The 18,322-nt window shown below is 33.1% G+C and overlaps 1 pseudogene; it reads left to right on the top strand.

Moving 5' to 3' along the window:
- The window catches only part of LOC120242961, a 65,287-nt pseudogene extending 47,270 nt beyond the window's left edge, over positions 1-18,017 (top strand).
- Positions 18,018-18,322: the final 305 nt, after the last annotated feature.

Genomic DNA, 18,322 nt, shown 5'->3' on the forward strand with positions numbered 1-18,322 from the left:
TTTTTTTTTTTTTTTTTGGCATATGGGTGTCCAGTTGTTCCAGTATCATTGGTTTAAAAGACTGTATGGAGCGCTGAGTGGCTCACTTGGTTGAGTGGCTGACTTCCACTTAGGTCATGATCTGTGGTTTGTGGTTCGAGCCCCATGTTGGGCTCTGTGCTGACAGCTCAGACCCCGGAGCCTGCTTCAGATTCTGTGTCTCCCTCTCTCTCTGCCCCTCCCCCACTCACACTCTGTCTCTCTCTGTCTTTCAAAAATGAATACACATTAACAAAATTTGTGATTAAAAAAATAAAAGACTATCATTTTTCATTGACTTGCTTTTATTCCTTTTCAAAGATTAGTTGATTATTATGTGTAGGTCTTTTTGATCTATGTGTCTCTTCTTTTGCCAATACAATGTTATAGTGATTATTGTACCATTAAAATCTTGAAATCAGGTAGTGTGAATACTCCAAATTTGTTTCTCTTCTTTAGTATTATATTGACTATATTAGGTCCTTGCCTTCTTATATAAATTTAGAAATAGTTTGTCAATAATCACAAAATAGCTAACTGGAATTTTTACTGGGATTGCATTTAACCTATAGATCAAGTTGGGAAGAATTGAATATTAACAATTGTCTGTCTTCCAATTTATGAATATAAAATATCTTTCCATTTATTTATATCTTTGTTTTTTCCCCGGTGTTTGTATATTTTTTTAACGTTTTATTTATTTCTGAGAGAGAGAGAGCGTGAGCCGGGGTGGGTCAGAGAGAGAGTCAGAGACAGAATTGGAAACAGGCTCCAGGCTCTGAGCTGGCTGTCAGCACAGAGCCCAACGCAGGGCTTGAATCCAGAACCTTGAGATCATGACCTGAGCCGAAGTCGGGCGCTTAACCGACTGAGCCACCCAGGCGCCCCAATAGATTTATGAATATAGATTCAATATATTTTTGTTAGATTTATGTCTAATCATTTAATTTGGAGGCTGGGTTTTTGCAAATGTTAGTGTTTTCCCCTCTAATTTCCAATTCCGATAGTCCATTTCTAGTGTGCAGAAGGGAATTTGCTCTTTTATACTTACCTTATAACATGCAACTTTGCTCTGTGTATTTGTTACTTCCAAGTTTGCTTTTTGGTTAATTCTTTGTGATTTTCTCCTCAGACAATAATGTTATCTACAAGTAGAGATAATTCTTCCTTTTTTAAAAGTACATGTTGTATTTTCTTTTATTGAACTGTTTCACTAGCTAAAATTTCCAGTATGATGTTGAAGAATAGTGATGAGAAAAGGACATTTTTAGCTGTCTATGTATGTGTGAAATATATTGATTAATAACTGAATGGCACCTGCATGGCTAAGTTGGTTGAGCATCTAACTCTTGATTTTGACTCAATTCATGATCCCGAAGTCATGGGATAGAGCCCCACATTGGGCTCTGTGCTGAACCTGGAAACTGCGAGTTTCTTGAGTTTCTCTTTCTCTCTCTCTCTTTCTCCAACATTGTTGGTTTCAATTTGCTAATATTTTGTTGTTATTGAGGGTTTTTGGATCTTTGCTTATGAGAGATATTAGTTTGTTTTTTTTCTTTTTAGTAAAAATATTTTTGTCTAGCTTGTTTCTCCTCAAGATGGTGATGTTTTATAAGTTTTTATTTCAATTCCAATTATTTAACATACATTGTAATATTTATTTCAGGTGAACAACAGTTCTATAACTCACCAAGTTCTCCTTATAAGAAGGATTCACTTCTTAATTCTCATCTTCTGTATCACTCATTGTCCCACTTACCTCCCTTCTGGTAACCATGTGGTTACCCTTCTGGTAACTCCATAACTAAGAGTCTATTTTTTGTATTTTTTTTTCTCTCTCTCTCTTTTCCTTTTGCTCATTTATTTTGTTTCTTAAATTCCATGTATGAGTGAAATCATATATTTTGCCTTTCTCTGACCAACATATTTCATTTAACCTGTAGCTTCATCTATATAGTTGCAGATGGCAAGATTCCATTCTTTCATGTCTAAATAGGATTCCGTTATTCACACACACACACACACACACACACACACACACACACACATCACTTCTTCTTTATCCATTCCTCTATCAATGGACACTTAGGCTACTTCCATAGTTGAAATCTTGTAAATAATGCTGCAGTAAACATAAGAGTGCACATATACCTTTAAATTGATTTCTTTGAATTCCTTGGGTAAAAACTCAATAGTGCAATTGCTAAATTACAGAGTAGGTCTATTTTTAACTTCCTAAGAAGCTGTAGACTGTTTTTTATAGTGACTGCCCTGGTTTGCATTCCCGTCCACAGTGCATGAGTGTTCCTTTTTCTTCACATTCTTGCCAACATGTGTTGTTCATTTTAGTCATTCTGACAGGTATGAGGTGATATCTCATTGTAGTTTTGATTTGTATTTACCTAAAGATAAGTGATGTTGAGCATCTTTTCATGTGTCTATTGGCCATCTTTATGCCTTCTTTGGAAAAATTTCTATTCATGTTTTTTGCCCATTTTTAATTGGATTATTTGTTTGAGGGTGTTGAGGTGCATAAGCCCTTTACATATTTTGGATACTAACCATTTATTGGATATTTCATCTACAAGTATCTTCTCTTATTCCATAGATTGACTTTTAGTTTTGTTAATTTTTCTTTTCTTTTCTTTATTTATTTTTTGGTGTCCAGAAGCTTTTTGTGATGTAGTCCTAGTAGTTTATTTTTGCTTTTGTTTCCAATGCTCCCCTCTCTAGAAAAATGAAGCTATGGTCAATATCCAAAAAAAATTACTGCTTGTGTTCTTCTCTAGGATTTTTATGGCTTCAGGTTTTACATTTAGGTCTTCAGTCTATTTTATTTATTTATTTATTTATTTATTTATTTATTTATTTATTTGGTATGGTATAAGAAAGTGGTCCAGTTTCATTATTTTGAATGTTGCTATCTCACACCAATGTTGTTTTCCCAACACCACTTGTTGAAGATTCTGTTGTTCTGTCATCTTCCCATTGGATATTTTTCCAGCTTTGTGGAAGATTGATTGACCATATAATTGTGGCTTTAGTTCTGGGTTCTCTATTATGTTTTATTGATCAATGTGTCTATTTTTGTGTCAGTACCATGCTGTACAGAGTACAGCTCTGTAGTACAACTTGAAGTCTGAAATTGTGATGCTTCCAGCATTGTTTTTTTTTTTTTTTTAATTTCAAGATTTCTTTGGCTATTTGGGGGTCTTTTGTGATTCCATACAAATTTTAGGATTGCTTGTTCTAGTTCTGTGAAAAATGCTTTTGGTATTTTATAAAGATTGCATTGAATGCGTAGATTGCTTTGTTTAGTATAGACATTTTAACAAATTGTTCTTCTAGCCCAGGATCATGGAATATCTTTCCATTTTTTTTGTGTTATCTTCAATTTCTGTCATCAATGTTTAATATAGTTTTCAGGGTACAGGTTTTTACTTTTTGGTTAGGTTTATTTACAAGGGCCTAATTATTTTTGGTGCCATTTAAAATTTTTTCCTAATTTTGATGTTAGTGTAATTCTAGCCTCATGTGCTCCTATAGAAATGGTTCCTCTTCTTCTATCTAGGAATAGATTATAAAGAATTGATGTAATTTTTACACTTAATGGTTGTTAGAATTCACTAGTAAAACCTTCTGGGCCTTCTGCTTTCTATTTTTTAGAAAATAACTAATAACTGATTCTAGTTCTTTAAGAGATGTCTACCTATTCAGGTTATCTATTCCTCATTTGGGAATATTGGTAGTTTTGTGTTTTGAGGATTTTTTCCATTTCATTTAAGATATCAAAATTGTGGGCATAGAGTTGTTCATAGAGATTCTTTATTATCCTTTTTAATTTCCATGAAATCAGTAGGGATATTCTTTCCTTAGTTGGTATTTTTGCTTTTTGAATCTTATTTTTGTTATCCTTGCTACATACAGCCATATCAATTGTATTAATTTTTTAAAAGAACTAACTTTTGGCAATGTTGATTTTTCTCTGTTGTTTTGAGGAGCTGCATAGGTAAAGGGGGTTAAAGCCTGCATGCCTACTCCGCACATACCACTCTCCCACCACTTGTACATGTTCACCACCCAAGAAGCTCTTTGAACTATGTACAATTGGGTATGGATGCTTCCTTACATAGGTATGATTGATTAAATAATTGGTAGTTGATGATTGTACTCAAGCTCCAGTGCCTCTCCCTTCACTGGAGGTATGTGCTGGGGAGCAGCTGAAATTTCCAATCCTCTCATCACTTGGTTTTTCTGGTGACCAGGCCCATCCAAAGACACTTCCCAAAAGTCACCTCATTAGGCTCAGGTGTGGTTGAAAAGGGGTTTGTTATGAATATGCAGCCAACATTATCACTCTCATAACTTAGGAAATTCCAAACATTTTAGGAGCTCTTTGCCAGAAAGGGTAGGATGATTAAACACATATTTATTATTATGAATTCCAACATCATGGAAGCTTACATTATCGATTTTGTGACTTTCTGCCTCTCAAATATCTTCATTTAATGATAGAAATATCCTCCAAGAACAAATATTGCTGCATATCACACATCTAGACAAATTGTTGTTTCATTTTAATTAAATTCAAAATTTTTAAAATTTCTTTTGGAACCTTTTCTTTGACCCATTGCTATTTAAAAATGTGTTGTTTAGGGACACCTGGGTGGCTCAGTTGGTTAAGAATCTGACTCCAGCTCAGGTCATGATTTCCTGGTTCATGAGTTCAAGCCCCGCTTCCACCTCTGTGTTGGCAGCTCAGAGCCTGGAGCCTGCTTCAGATTCTGTGTCTCCCTCTCTCTCTGACCCTCCACTACTCCCCTTCTGCCTTTGCTCTCAAAAATAAACATTAAAAAAAATAAAATAAAAAAATAAAAATGTGTTGTTTAGTTTCAAAATATTTAGGTATTTCCCAGCTATATTCCTGTTAGTCTTTACTAATTTAATTTCACTACAGTCTGAGAATATATTTTGTATAATTTTTATTTTTTTTTAATTTGTTAGGATATGTTTTATGTTCCAGAATATGGCCTATCATTTAAAAGTATCATGCAAACTTGAAGAATGTGTATTCTGCTGCTATTTAATGGACATGTTAAACATATGTTAATAGGATCAATTTGGCTGATAATGTGGTACAGGCCAACTATATCCTTATTTTAGTGTGTCTTCCATATATTAACAGAGGAATGTTTATGTCTCCACCTAAGACCTTGAATTTTATATTTCTACTTTGAACTCTATTGGCTTTGCTGACACATATTTGTATATCTTGTTGTTAGTTGCAAACAAGTTTAGAATTGTTATGACTTCTTAAGAATTAACCTCTTTATCATTTTGTAGCCCTTCTTTATCCCTCATAACTTTCTTTGTATGGAAATCTGACTTGTCTATTAATATAGCTATCCCAGATTTCATCTAATCAACATTAGCATGATATATTTTTCTTTTTATAATTTTTTTTAATGTTTTTTTTTTATTTTTGAGGGAGAGATAGAGACAGCGTGAGCAGGGGAGGATCAGAGAGAGAGGGAGACACAAAATCCGAAGCAAGTTCCAGGTTCTGAGCTAGATGTCAGCACAGAGCCCTACGCGGGGTTCAAACCCACAAACCTTGAGACCATGACCTGAGCCAAAGTTGAACGCTTAACCAGCTGAGCCACCCAAGCGCCCCATGACATATTTTTCTTTATCCCTTTGTTGTTAACCTATCTGAATCTTTAAATGTAAAATGGGTTTGTTATAAACAACGTACAGATAAGTGTTTTTATTGCATGCATTGTGACAATCTTTGTTTTTATTGGTTTATTTATGGTTCCTACTTAAAATGGTTATTTATATATTTGGATTAATATCAACCACTTTTGTGCTATGATTTTAACTTTGCTTTCAGGTTTTACTTTCCTTTTTGTGTAGTGCAGGAAACGTATGTCTATAATGTGTCAATTTTTATACCTTTCAGTATTAAGAATACAAGCTCATACCCCAAATATGGGTAATTTTGAACAGATAATTAATTGAAGGAGATATCCAGATGACAGTTAACATGAAAAGCTGCTTAACATAATTATCCTTCAGGGAAATGCAAAATAAAACCAGGATATACTATTACACACCCACTAGAACAGTAAAATTAACAGACTCTTCATACCAACTGTTGGTGTGAATAATACTTGCATACCTTGAAACCCTTTATGTATGAAGTGTCAAGGGAAATCAGTAATACTTTTGTCCAAATAAGTGCATAAATAATCTTTATACATTCTCTGAAACAGAATATTTATTTTAGTCACTTTTTAATTTTTTTAAGTTTTTATCAATTTAACATCAACTCGTTCTCTATAGTTAAGAGTTCGTTTCTTGGTTTGCCTCTCTCTTTTCATTGCTCATTTATTTTGTTTTGAATTCCACCTATAAGTGAAATCATATAATATTTGTCTTTCTGTGCCTGACTTAATCAATTAGCATAATACTCTGTAGCTTCTTCCATATTGTTACAAATGGCAAGATTTCATTCTTTCTATGACTGAGTAATATTCCATTGTTTATCTGTACCACATCTTCTTTATCCATTCGTCAACTGATCAACACTTGGGCTGTTTCCATAATTTGGCTATTGTAGATAGTGCTGCTGTAAACATTGAAGTTGCATGTATCCCTTTCATTTAGTATTTTTAGTGGCCACACCAATTTGCATTCCCATGAACAGTGCAAAATGTCCCCTTTTCTCCACATACTTGCCGACACCTGTTGTTTCTTGTGTTGTTGATTTTAACCATTCTGACAGGCATGAGGTGATATCCTATTGTATCAAAAGGAAAATTTCTAAGGAAATACATTGATCAGGTTTCTGTCATTATAGAATTTTTATTTCTAGAATTTTACAAATGTAGTCATACAATATGAATTGATTTTGTCTATCTTTTGACATATGACAGTGTCTGGAATATATAAAGAACTCCCAAAAATCATTAATGAGAATCAAAACAGCCCAGTACAGATTTGCAAAACTTTTGAGCACATAATCTACAAAAGAAGTAATTACATGAAAAGTTGATCAACATAATTATTTTGATTCATTCTTGTGGGTTATTTTATTTTTCATTGCTGACAGTCCATTGTACGGATACTACAATGTTTTTATTCACTCAACTTTTTAAAAAATTTTGTTTAATTTTGTGTGTGTGTGTGTGTGAGAGAGAGAGAGAGAGGGAGAGAGAGACAGAATCCAAAGAGGCTCCAGGCTCTGAGGTGTCAGCACAGAGCCCAACGTGGGGCTCAAACTCACTAACTGAGATCATGACCTGAGCGGAAGTTGAATGCTAACCCAACTGTGCCACCCATACACCCCTATTCACTCAACTTTTGATGAATATTAGGTTATCTTTTGGTTAGGATGCTTATGAATAAAACTGCTGTGAACATTTGTGACCAAAACTTTATGTGAACATATGGTTTCATTTCTTTCAGGTATATTTAGTGAATGCTGGACATTTTAATATTTTTGTGCCTTTGGATGATAACTTTTTCCTTTATCAGGTGTTGAAGTTAGTATTGGCAGAAAGATTTATTACTTGGAAATTGTGTTGATCCTTTGAACATTTATATTAAGTTTTGATAAGATGGATCTAGAGTAGACATTGCTTTAAAGCTCATCAAGCCCTAAGATTAATGAATGATGTTTTATGTTCTATAGTAATTTCATTTAGTATTTAAAAAAGTGTCTCTTAGGACATCTTCTATTCCTGTATGATTTTGGAGAATTTCCACTAGAGGACACTATATTGCATTGGAACTCACCATTATTTTTATCTTAATTAACTCCTGAAAGCCCTGTCTCCAAACACATTCACATTTGAGGTATTGAGGGTTGGGTTTCATCATCTGAATGGGAAGCATAATTTATCCCGTACAGATACCTACTGTCTATATATTTGAAAATGAATGGTTTTTATACATTTGTCTGTATTTTTAGCTTATTGTGGTAGTGGACATTCATTACCACCTGTTGCTCTTACCTTAAGTCGTATCTTGGCCTTATGATATTAAAAATGTTCATTTCCTTTTTTTACTCCCAGATATCTGTACTTCATTGGTATCTCATCCTGAAATATTTAGAACTCTATGCAGTTAAGCCATCCTTTCTTGGATTTGGTTTGCAGAACTATTTTAATCATAAGATTATTTTTTAGCAGATAAAAGACTATTGTTGAGTTTCTAAATTCTATTTTTTTTTCTTATTTGAATGTTGGTAAGAAATATTTGCTAGGAATTTATCAGATTTGCATACATTGTCAATGTATTAACATAAAGAATATAATATTCTGTGTTCTTCTTTATCTATAGGATCTGTGATAATATATCCTTTTTCAATTTTGACATTAGTAACTGAAGTCTCTCTCCACGTGCCTTTTTCCTAAGCCGTCTTTTCTAGATATTTTTAAGTCAGATTTGGGAGAAAATATTTTATGTACAGTAAAGTACAATAATTTAGGTGTGCAGTCCAATAAATTGTGCATGAACATTATACAGTGATTTAACCACTACAGAAATAAAAATATAGAACATTTTCATCACCTCAGAAAAAGTTTGTTGTATCCCTTTTAGGCAGTTATCTCTATCTCCCCAGCTCCTGGATATCATTTGGTTTGTTTAGCTTTTCTGGAATACCATGTGCATTGAATCATATATATGTACACTTTTGCACTGAGCTGTTTTCACTTAATGCATAGAATTTATGTTGTGGCTTTCAGTTTGGTTTTGGTTGGTGTTTTTTTTTTTTCCCCATGAATAATGATGACACACCTATTTCTATGCATATATTTGCCAGTCATATATCTTATTTTATGATGTGTCTGTTCAAATATTTTTTGTTATCTGTTTATGTTATTATTACTAACATATGGCTTAAATAGTTTTTCAGATGTGTTTTCAAAATATTTTTCTACAATTTGACTGATTTTTTCATATTTAACAATGTTCAAAAAATTATTTTTATTTTTGTAAAGTCCAACTTACTGATGTTTTTCTTGTATGACTTGTCCTACCTAAAATAGTTTTGCCAAATCAGTTAAAATGATATTCTTTCATCTAGATATTTTATAGTTTTAAGTATTGCATTTGTCTCTATGATCCATTTGGAGTTCTTTAATTCAATGTGAGTTTGGGAGAAAGATTTTTTTCTTATGGATAAAAATTATTTTACAATATTTTAAAGGACTATTTTTTAAATTGAATTACCTTGATCTTTGTTGGAAAGGATACCTTTAAAATATTTTTTAAAATTATGTTTTTTTTATTTTTGAAAGGGAGAGAGACAGAGTGTGCAGTAGAAGGGAAGAGAGGGAGACACAGAATCAAAGCAGACTCCAGGCTCTGAGCTGTCCCCACAGAGCCTAATGTGAGGCTTGAACTCATCAGCCCTGAGATCATGACCTGAGCTGAAGTCAGCTGCTTAACTGACTGAGCCACCCAGGCAGCCCTAAGGCTTCTTGATTTTTACAAAGACAGGCAACTGAGATTTGTCTTCTTATTTCTTAGAGTTTGTTTTTAATCTATACTTTTACAATGGCATACACATATTTTAAAAATACAGCTTGGTATGTTTTGACATATATAAATAATGAACATATATATAACTACAAGTAGTTTTTTGTAACTAATATCTCTTTTTATTCCATCTCTCTTACCTTCCAACTATAGGCAACTACTGATCTGTCTTTTGTCACTATTGATTAGGTCATATCTTCAATAGTTTTATATAAATTTTTTGTATACCACATGCCTTTTTATAACATTTTAAAAACTCAACATAAGTGTTTTGAAATTTATCCTTATTTACATCACTATTTCATTCTATTTCATTGCTGAGTAGTATTCCATTATGGATAAGCAAAAATTTGTTAGGTTGGTTCTGAGTTTTTGCTTTTACAAACACAGCTGCAATGAATCAAGTCTTTGGATGGACATACTTATTTCTTTGGAGTAAATATGTAGAGTGTAATAGCTAAGTGATTCAGTAAGTGAATATATACATTTCTAAGTAACTGTAAAATTGTCTTTCCAAGTGTTTATGCAATTATCCCCACAGTATATGAGTGTTCTAATTGTTCACATCCTTGTCAACAGTTAGTGCAGACAATCATTTTACAGTTTTACTATTTCAGAAGAATTGTAAAGTATACTCTCATGATTTTGTTCTACATTATCTTAAAAAATTATTTCATGAATAATTTTTCACTTGATTACATGCCATACATATATCATCTTTGATGAACTGGCTATTGAAAAAATTCCTGTTTAGATGCAGTTTTATTACTTCTTGATGAGTTGTAGGATATTAAAATATATATTCTACATGCAAGACTATATATTTGCAAATGATTTCTCCCTTTTTGTGAGAATTCTATACACAGTGAAAATATTTTTCTTTTTCTTTTTAAAAGAAAGAAATATATAACTTTCAAGTAAACAAATAGTGATACATTTTATTACTAGCATGTACGGAATATTAAAGGAAGTTCTTTTATGGAGAGGATAAACATGATACAGGTTAAAAACTTGGATCTATTAAAAACAAATCTTTCAGGAAATGTGTGAAGTGAATTTAAATGCGAATGATATTTATTGTACTATTTAGTGCTCCAAAAGTTAAGTGGTCATACAGAAAATGATTTTTGATGCATTATGGAATTATATATGAAGTAAATGTAAAATGCTGTAAGAGGTGGAAGAGAGGAATTAGCATATAATTTAAACTTTAAATCTCTTACATTGCAATTGAAGATTTATCTAAGATTGTTTGAAGGTAGAGTCTGATTGATAACAGTATACCTATCTCTCAAATATCTTTACAATTCAATTGGAAAAACATATTCATTTTCTCTAATTCTTTTAGTGGAAGTAAAAGAATGCTGTTTCTACTACATCCTTCCTGGAAGCAGATATTATCACACACAATATTTACCTTGTAACTGAAGATAAATATGATACTGAAGATCTTATACTCAAGCACTACAACAATAATGCAACATACACACCTTACAAATCAAGTTTACTGCATAATCTGGTTTTATATGGTAACAAAATTTCTCATTTCAAAAGAGCTAAATACAACAGTATGGTTTATATAATAACATGAATTAAAACAATCACTCATGAACAAATGAAATACAAGTAAAACAATACTGCCATAAAAGTATGAATTGCTTTAAAAATTCTTTCTGGATTAAAATTTTTAAATATCAATCAATATATTATAAACATTTTCTTGGACAGCAACAAAAAAATCTTACGTACAAGAATTTATACCAAATCAAAACAAAACAAAACAAAAATAAGAAGAGCAAGCCAAATTTACACAGGAGATTTTTTCATTGTTTTAGCTTATTTAAATAATGTATTTGAAACTATGGAACCTCTAGCCAACATTAGTAGACTAAAATATTAAGTAAAGCAAATATTATTTTTATACAATTTCAAAAATAACAGAATACATCACTTTGTTTGTTTTTGAGAGACAGAGAGAGAGACAGAGACAGAGTACAAGTTGGGAAGGGGCTCCTTTCCAACAGAATCCAAAACAGGCTCCAGGCTCTGAACTGTCAGCACAGAGCCTGATGCAGGGCTCGAACCCATGAACTGTGAGATCATGATCTGAGCTAAAGTTGGAGGTCCATCTGCCTGAGCTACCCAGATGCCTCTGAGTCCATCACTATTAAATGGAGATATTTTGAAACAAATTACTTTTATATTAGAATTATAACTGTGTATGTATGAATGTGTGTATAGTAAGAATTCTACTTTGAAAAGAGTTAAAACATGTGTGAAATAAATTCATGGTCACTACAACATACAACACTAGCAAAAACACCTAGTATTACTTAGGAAACCATTTAAAAAATCTTGTGGAGTAATGTCTTATCTTGCTAAACTTTGGGTTTGTGCTCTAGTCACTATATTAGATGGGTTTTAAAAATAACCTGGACTATTTCTAGTACTTTTTCAAGGTAATTTTCTTTATGTTGATAGTGTATGTATAGCTTTCCAAGGAGGATATGATGTACAACTTTTGTTATATTTCTTATTTACTTATTTAAAAATTTTAAAACTAGTTATTTGAACTTGCTGGATGGCTGAGTCATTTAAATGACTGACTACTGAATTCAGCTCAGATCACCATCTCAGGGTCATGGGATTGAGTCTGATGTTGGGTTACTTGCCTGGAATGCTTAAAACTCTCTCTCTCTCTCTCTCTCTCTCTCCCCCTCCCTCCCTCCCTCTCTCCTTCCCTCCGCTCCTTCTCCACTTGTGCATGGGCTCCATCTCTCTCTCAAAAAAAAAAAAAAAAAAAAATGTTTCTTCCAAGTGGAAGCAATTTTGTTCTTTAAATCTAAGTAAGGTTATATTGTTATTTATTGCATATCAGGCTATATTTGATCAATTTATAAAGGTGGCAATAAATATTGTTGTCTGAGATATTTAAGGACCTAAGATTTTTAAAGGGCTGAAAATAAAGTCGTAGGGTAGAATATTTTATTCTAAACCTCCAGAAAAATAGTACAGTACACATATACTTACAAGTCTCCTGAATCCCATCAGCAAGTTTCCTTTGAAACTATTCCCTGTCAAAAATGAATGTTTTTCTAAAAAAATAAATAATACAGCTTAACTTAACATACAATTTTTATGTCAATGATTCTTTAATATATTTACAGAATGTCAAAATACTTTCAAAAGTAGTTGAAGCTGTATGAGACTTAATGACCATGATTTCCTGTCTGCACTTTTAACAGTTATACTCTTTGAAACTTTTGAATATATTCACAGTTGTGTTCTCAGTAAAATTGAATATGCTGAGTTGATTGAATGTCCAGAGGAACCAATTAAAGGTGAGATATTAATATTAACAAGAATGTTTCATAAATGATGAAATTATTCTCTATTTTTTTTGTATTGGATGGTAGATTGCTTTCCCTCTAAAGATAAAAGCTTTTCAAAAAAATTTTTTTTTATTTATTGAAGTATGGATTTTCCTAAAAGTGAGGCTAGAGTAACTCTACATGTAATCATCCTAGTTGGAAGTAGGAGAAAATGAACCCTCTATAAAGTCATATTTAATCTATCCATCTCTTAGGTTCATGCAGAGAAGTATTGCCAATGGAAATTCAATCAAAGAAGGTTGTGCATTGGGGCCAATCTCCACTTTAAGAAATTACATTTCCTGATTATGCATTTGGGACCACACGTTATTGTGGAATTTATACAAATGAGATCATTCAGCCCATGTTTTCTGTCTAGCTTCCCTTTCAAAATGTCTGATAATCACTGACTTTCACATGACAGGAGTATACAATACATAAACATGCATTTATATAGTTAAATAGTTTTAAGGCAAATTTTAGTTTTTTAATATCTAGAGAATTATAAATTGAAATAAGCATAAAAACATACTTGAAAGTGAGGCAAGTGATGCTAAGAAGGTATATATGTAAGAGATATTTAATTTCTAAACTGAATATTCACTGAATCTACAGATTCACAATTGCCATCCAGCACTCTTGCCCTCAATATACTTGTTATTTAATGGAACTAAGCAAAGTGACTCTGGTAAACTTTATTTTTAGATGATCACAAAAAAAAAACATGTATCACCAATTTATTATATTCAGTATAATAGCTTAAAATGCCATTGACCCATCTTAAACATTAAAAATCTTAATTAATATAAAGGTAAACTAAAGCAAAAATCATGTTAAGGTGACTTTAAAGTCATATTAGATTGATTTGGGATGCATCTTCCAAACTAAGAAAAATGTTGTTTAACAGCACTAAAATCATAATTAAATTGACCAAATAATTCAACTTCTCTCATGTCACATGTTGTACTCTGTTTATAATGCAATATTCTTCCCAGTTGTGTCTATAAACAGGACCTAAGTATTGCACTTCCGTCCTCAATCTCAATTTATTTCTTATTATGTAAACATCCTTAAGTTATACTCCATGTCTTCATATGACTTACTCCTCTATAGGCCGGTTAGATTTTTCTTCCATCAATTACTAATACCAGTGGTTGTAATTAGAGTAGTTTGGATTGGGTCTGAGAATATTTGAAAACTCATTTGGCTGTCTTGAGCCATTCTTTCTCTCCTGTGTTTTCTTTCCTAAAAAAAAAAAATTCTCTCTGTCTCTCTCTATTACACACATACACAAACACACTCACAATTACAACTTTTTCTCTATAGAAAAATTTTTATATTTAGTTGTTAATAAAATATATATTGTGTCTGATAGAAATATTGATATGTTAAGGAATCATGGTGGTGTTATGAAAAATTCAAAGCAATTCAACCATGTGTGGCTATCATGTACTACCATTCATTAGAGTTACTAAAGCAGAGATACCAATATTTCATGGGTTGTAGCTGCCTTAGTTTCTCAGTAATTGTTTTTCTTTGATACCTAGACCAAAACAGATAACAGCTCCATGTGTGATGTAGTTATAAAATATATTAGAATGTACAGAATCCAAATATCTCATTGGTTTCACTAAAAATTTAAAGTATTTCTTGGTGTTTCTGTGAATTTGCTAGAGGCTGTGGAATACTTTCTAAGAACTACAGGATTAACTGATGAAATTCCTATAATTATTAGAAAATTGTTAACAAAAATGTCTGTATTTTTTCATGGATACAAATAGAACATCCTATATGAAGAGTTTGCTAAATATATACATGTTATTTTTTTTAACTTTTTTTAGTGTTGATTCATTTTTGAGAGAGAGACAGACAGACAGAGCATGGGTAGGGGAGGAACAGAAAGGAAGAGACCTAGAATCCAAAGATGACTCCAGGCTCTTAGCTGTCAGCACAGGGCTTGACTCAGAGCTTGAACTCACAGACCGCGAGATTATGACCTAAACCGAAGTCAGACACTTAACCAATTGAGCCACCCAGATACCCCAATAACATGTTTTTAAAATTCTGTGTCATCATGAAGTAAAGTTTAGTTCATAGACTTAAAGCATGACCTAAATCTTAAAAAAAAATATATTCTTAAGCATTTCAGTAATCAACTAAATTGTGATAAAATACATAATCTCAAAGCAGTCTAATATAGGTTGATAATTAAAATATTCTAATTAGAAAATAATATGCATTAGCTTGATAAGAAATACGTATGAATAGCATAGGAAGCCACTTCATTAACCTTTAACATAAAAAAAAAAAAAAGAAGAGTCAGGAGTGCCTGGGTGGCTCAGTTGCTTAAGCATCCAAGTCTTGATTTTGGCTCAGGTCATGATCTCAGGGTTTGTGAGACTGAACCCCACATCAATCTCCATGCTCAGCCTGCTTGGAATTCTCTCTCTCTCTCTCTCTCTCTCTCCTTCTGTCCCTCCTGTGACTACTCATGTGCACAATTACTATCTCTCTCAAAATAAATAAATAAAACTTAAAAAAAAGTCTTTTAAAAAAAGGAAATACAGTGGAAGAGAGATACTTGTCTCTTTAACAAATAGCACTGGAAAAACTGGGTAGTCACATGCCAAAAAAATAATAAATTTAGATGCAGATCTTACACTCTTCTCAAAAATTAAACCAAAATGAATCATTGACCTAATTGTAAAACATAATACCTCTAGAAAATAACATGCAAGAAAACCTAGATGACCTTGGCTGTGATGACCCCTTGTAGGTATTATACCAAAGCACAGTCATGAAAAAAATAATTAATAAGCTGGATTTATTTTCTTAAAATTAGAAACTTTGGCTCTGTGAAAGACCATATGAAAAGAATAAGCAGACAAATGACAGACAAGGAGAAAATATTTGCAAAAGGGACATCTGATAAAAGCATGTTATCCAAAATATACAAAGAACTCTTAAAATTCAACAATAAGAAAACCAACAATCCTATTCAGAACTAGGCTAAAGACCTTAATAAATGCTTCACAGATGATATACAGATGTAAATAAGCATATACAAAAAGGTTCCACATACTATGTTGTTAGGGAACTGTAAACTAAAATGACAATGAAGTACCACTACGCACCCGTTGGAATAGCTCAGACTGAAACATTGAAAACACCAAATCCTGATGAGGATGTGGACCAGTAGGAACTCTCACTGATTGCTGGCTGGTGGGAATTCAAAATAGTGTAACTACTTCGATAGTTTAGTAGTTTCTTACAAAACTAAAGATGCCATTACCATATGACCCAGCAATCATGCTTATTGGTGTTTACCCAAAGGAACTAGAAACTTATGACCATGTAAAACCTGCTGCACCCAGATGTTTATAACAGCTTTATTCCTAATTGTCGAAACATGGAAGGAACCAAGATGCCATTCAGTAGATGAATAAATTAACTGTGCTACATCCAGACAATGGAACATTGTTCAGCGCTAAAAAGAAATGAGCTAGCAAACTATGAAAAGACGTGGAGGAAACTTAAATGAATATTGCTAGGTGACAGACCTCATCTGAAAAGGCTGCATACTATATGACCTCAACTATGTGAAAGGCAAACCTATAGTGACAGTTAAAAGATCCGTGGTTGCCAGAGGTTTGGAGAAGGGAAGTAGAATAGACAGAGTACAGAGGATTTTCAGGGCAATAAAAATATTCTATATGCAATCATAGTGATTGGACAGTGTCATTATATGCTTGTCGAAATCCATAGAACATACAACACTAAGAGTGACCCCTAAAGTAAACCATGGGTTTTGGTGATTATAAGGTGTCTTTGTAGATTCAACTGCAACAAGTATCTTGCTCTGGTAAATGATTCACTATTATTACATTGTTGTTGATATGAAGGTAACATCCGGAATGGGGTGTGTTATATGATTTTCCAGCTTCAGTCTTTTAGTGGGCCTGCATCTCTGGATGTGACCAAATTTACCAGTGTTGCTTCTGGCATAACTTTTTCTCTCTTTAGTGAGGCAACAAGACTGGAGAGAACTGGAAAGGCATGAATGCCTCAGTCCCTGGGAAAGTGCTCCAGGAAAGTCTTGCCACCCTTTGTAGTAGACAGTTGTAATTATGGTGCATTTACGAGAAAGCTGCCTGACAGCATGGGAACTGGCTTGTTGGCAAAGAAAAAGAAGAACGTGACGATCTGTGACAGAAAGTTCTGGAGGTATTAAATCGACAGCTAGAAAAAAAGAAAAGAAATGGAAGAACATTAAAAAACAAAAGTATTGCTGAAGAAAAGCATACAGAAAGGGTTCAGAAAAAGAACAAACAGAAGAAAAAAGACAGGGAATGAAAAAAAAATAAAGAAATGGAGAAAAACTCAGCAGAGGAACGGAGAAAGAACATTTCTAAGAAAGACAGAAGAAAAATATCAAAAATGATTAAAGAGGGACGCCTGGGTGGCTTAGTCAGTTGAGCCTCTGACTTTCCCTTAGGTCATGATCTCGCAGTTCGTGGGTTCGAGCCCCTCGTCGGGCTCTGTGCTGACTGCCAGCTCAGAACCTGGAGCCTGTTTCAGTCTGTGACTCCCTCTCTCTCTGACCCTCCCTGCTCACGCTGTCTCTCTCTCTCTCTCTCTCTCTCTCTGTCTCTCCTAGAAAAAAAAAAAAGAATAATTAAAGAAAACAAATGCTGAAGAATGCGAGAAGGAAGAAAAGGGTAAAAGAAAAACCACGGCAAGCTGAATTACAGAGGAAAAAGGCAATAGCAGAAGAAAAGTTTAAGGAATGGTTGGAAAATGCAAAAAATAAACCTTGTCCAGCTGCAAACAGCTGTGGCTATGCCAATGGAAAACTTACAGATCAAAATTTTACAGATCAGAAATTCTGATCCAGAGTGACCTGTTTATAATCCAATCCCATAGAAACCCATCCATATGCCTCCTTCCAAGGAACCTAGGAATATATCAGGAAAGAAGACTGAAAGCCTATGATAAGTCGGTTGGGCGGGTCATCCTCTGGTGGTTCAGAAAGCCAGAAGCAGTGTTTGCCTGGGGAGTCTGTGCAGAATACGAAGATAGTGGAAATGGGAAATTGCATGCTTTTACCTGGAGCTATGTATTTTTAAAATTAGAATCATTTTGTCCCTGCTCCGTCAGTGCCTCAATATGTGATGTGATTATTGACTTCCAATTTTTGCATTTGTGTCTACTGTCCTTCGATTTAATTGAGGAAGGTATTTTATATATTTTCATTTTTATAAGGGCTTTCAGGTTGATCCTCGCATATTGTTTCACAGGATAAGTGACTGAATAACAATTGTGCTTCTATTTGCATTAAAACTATACTATAACACTAATCAAACCAACAATGTATATTGTGTTTA

Source organism: Hyaena hyaena, unplaced genomic scaffold (assembly GCF_003009895.1).
Source record: "Hyaena hyaena isolate Hyena2069 unplaced genomic scaffold, ASM300989v1 scaffold_323, whole genome shotgun sequence".
Classification (NCBI taxonomy): Eukaryota; Metazoa; Chordata; class Mammalia; order Carnivora; family Hyaenidae; genus Hyaena; species Hyaena hyaena.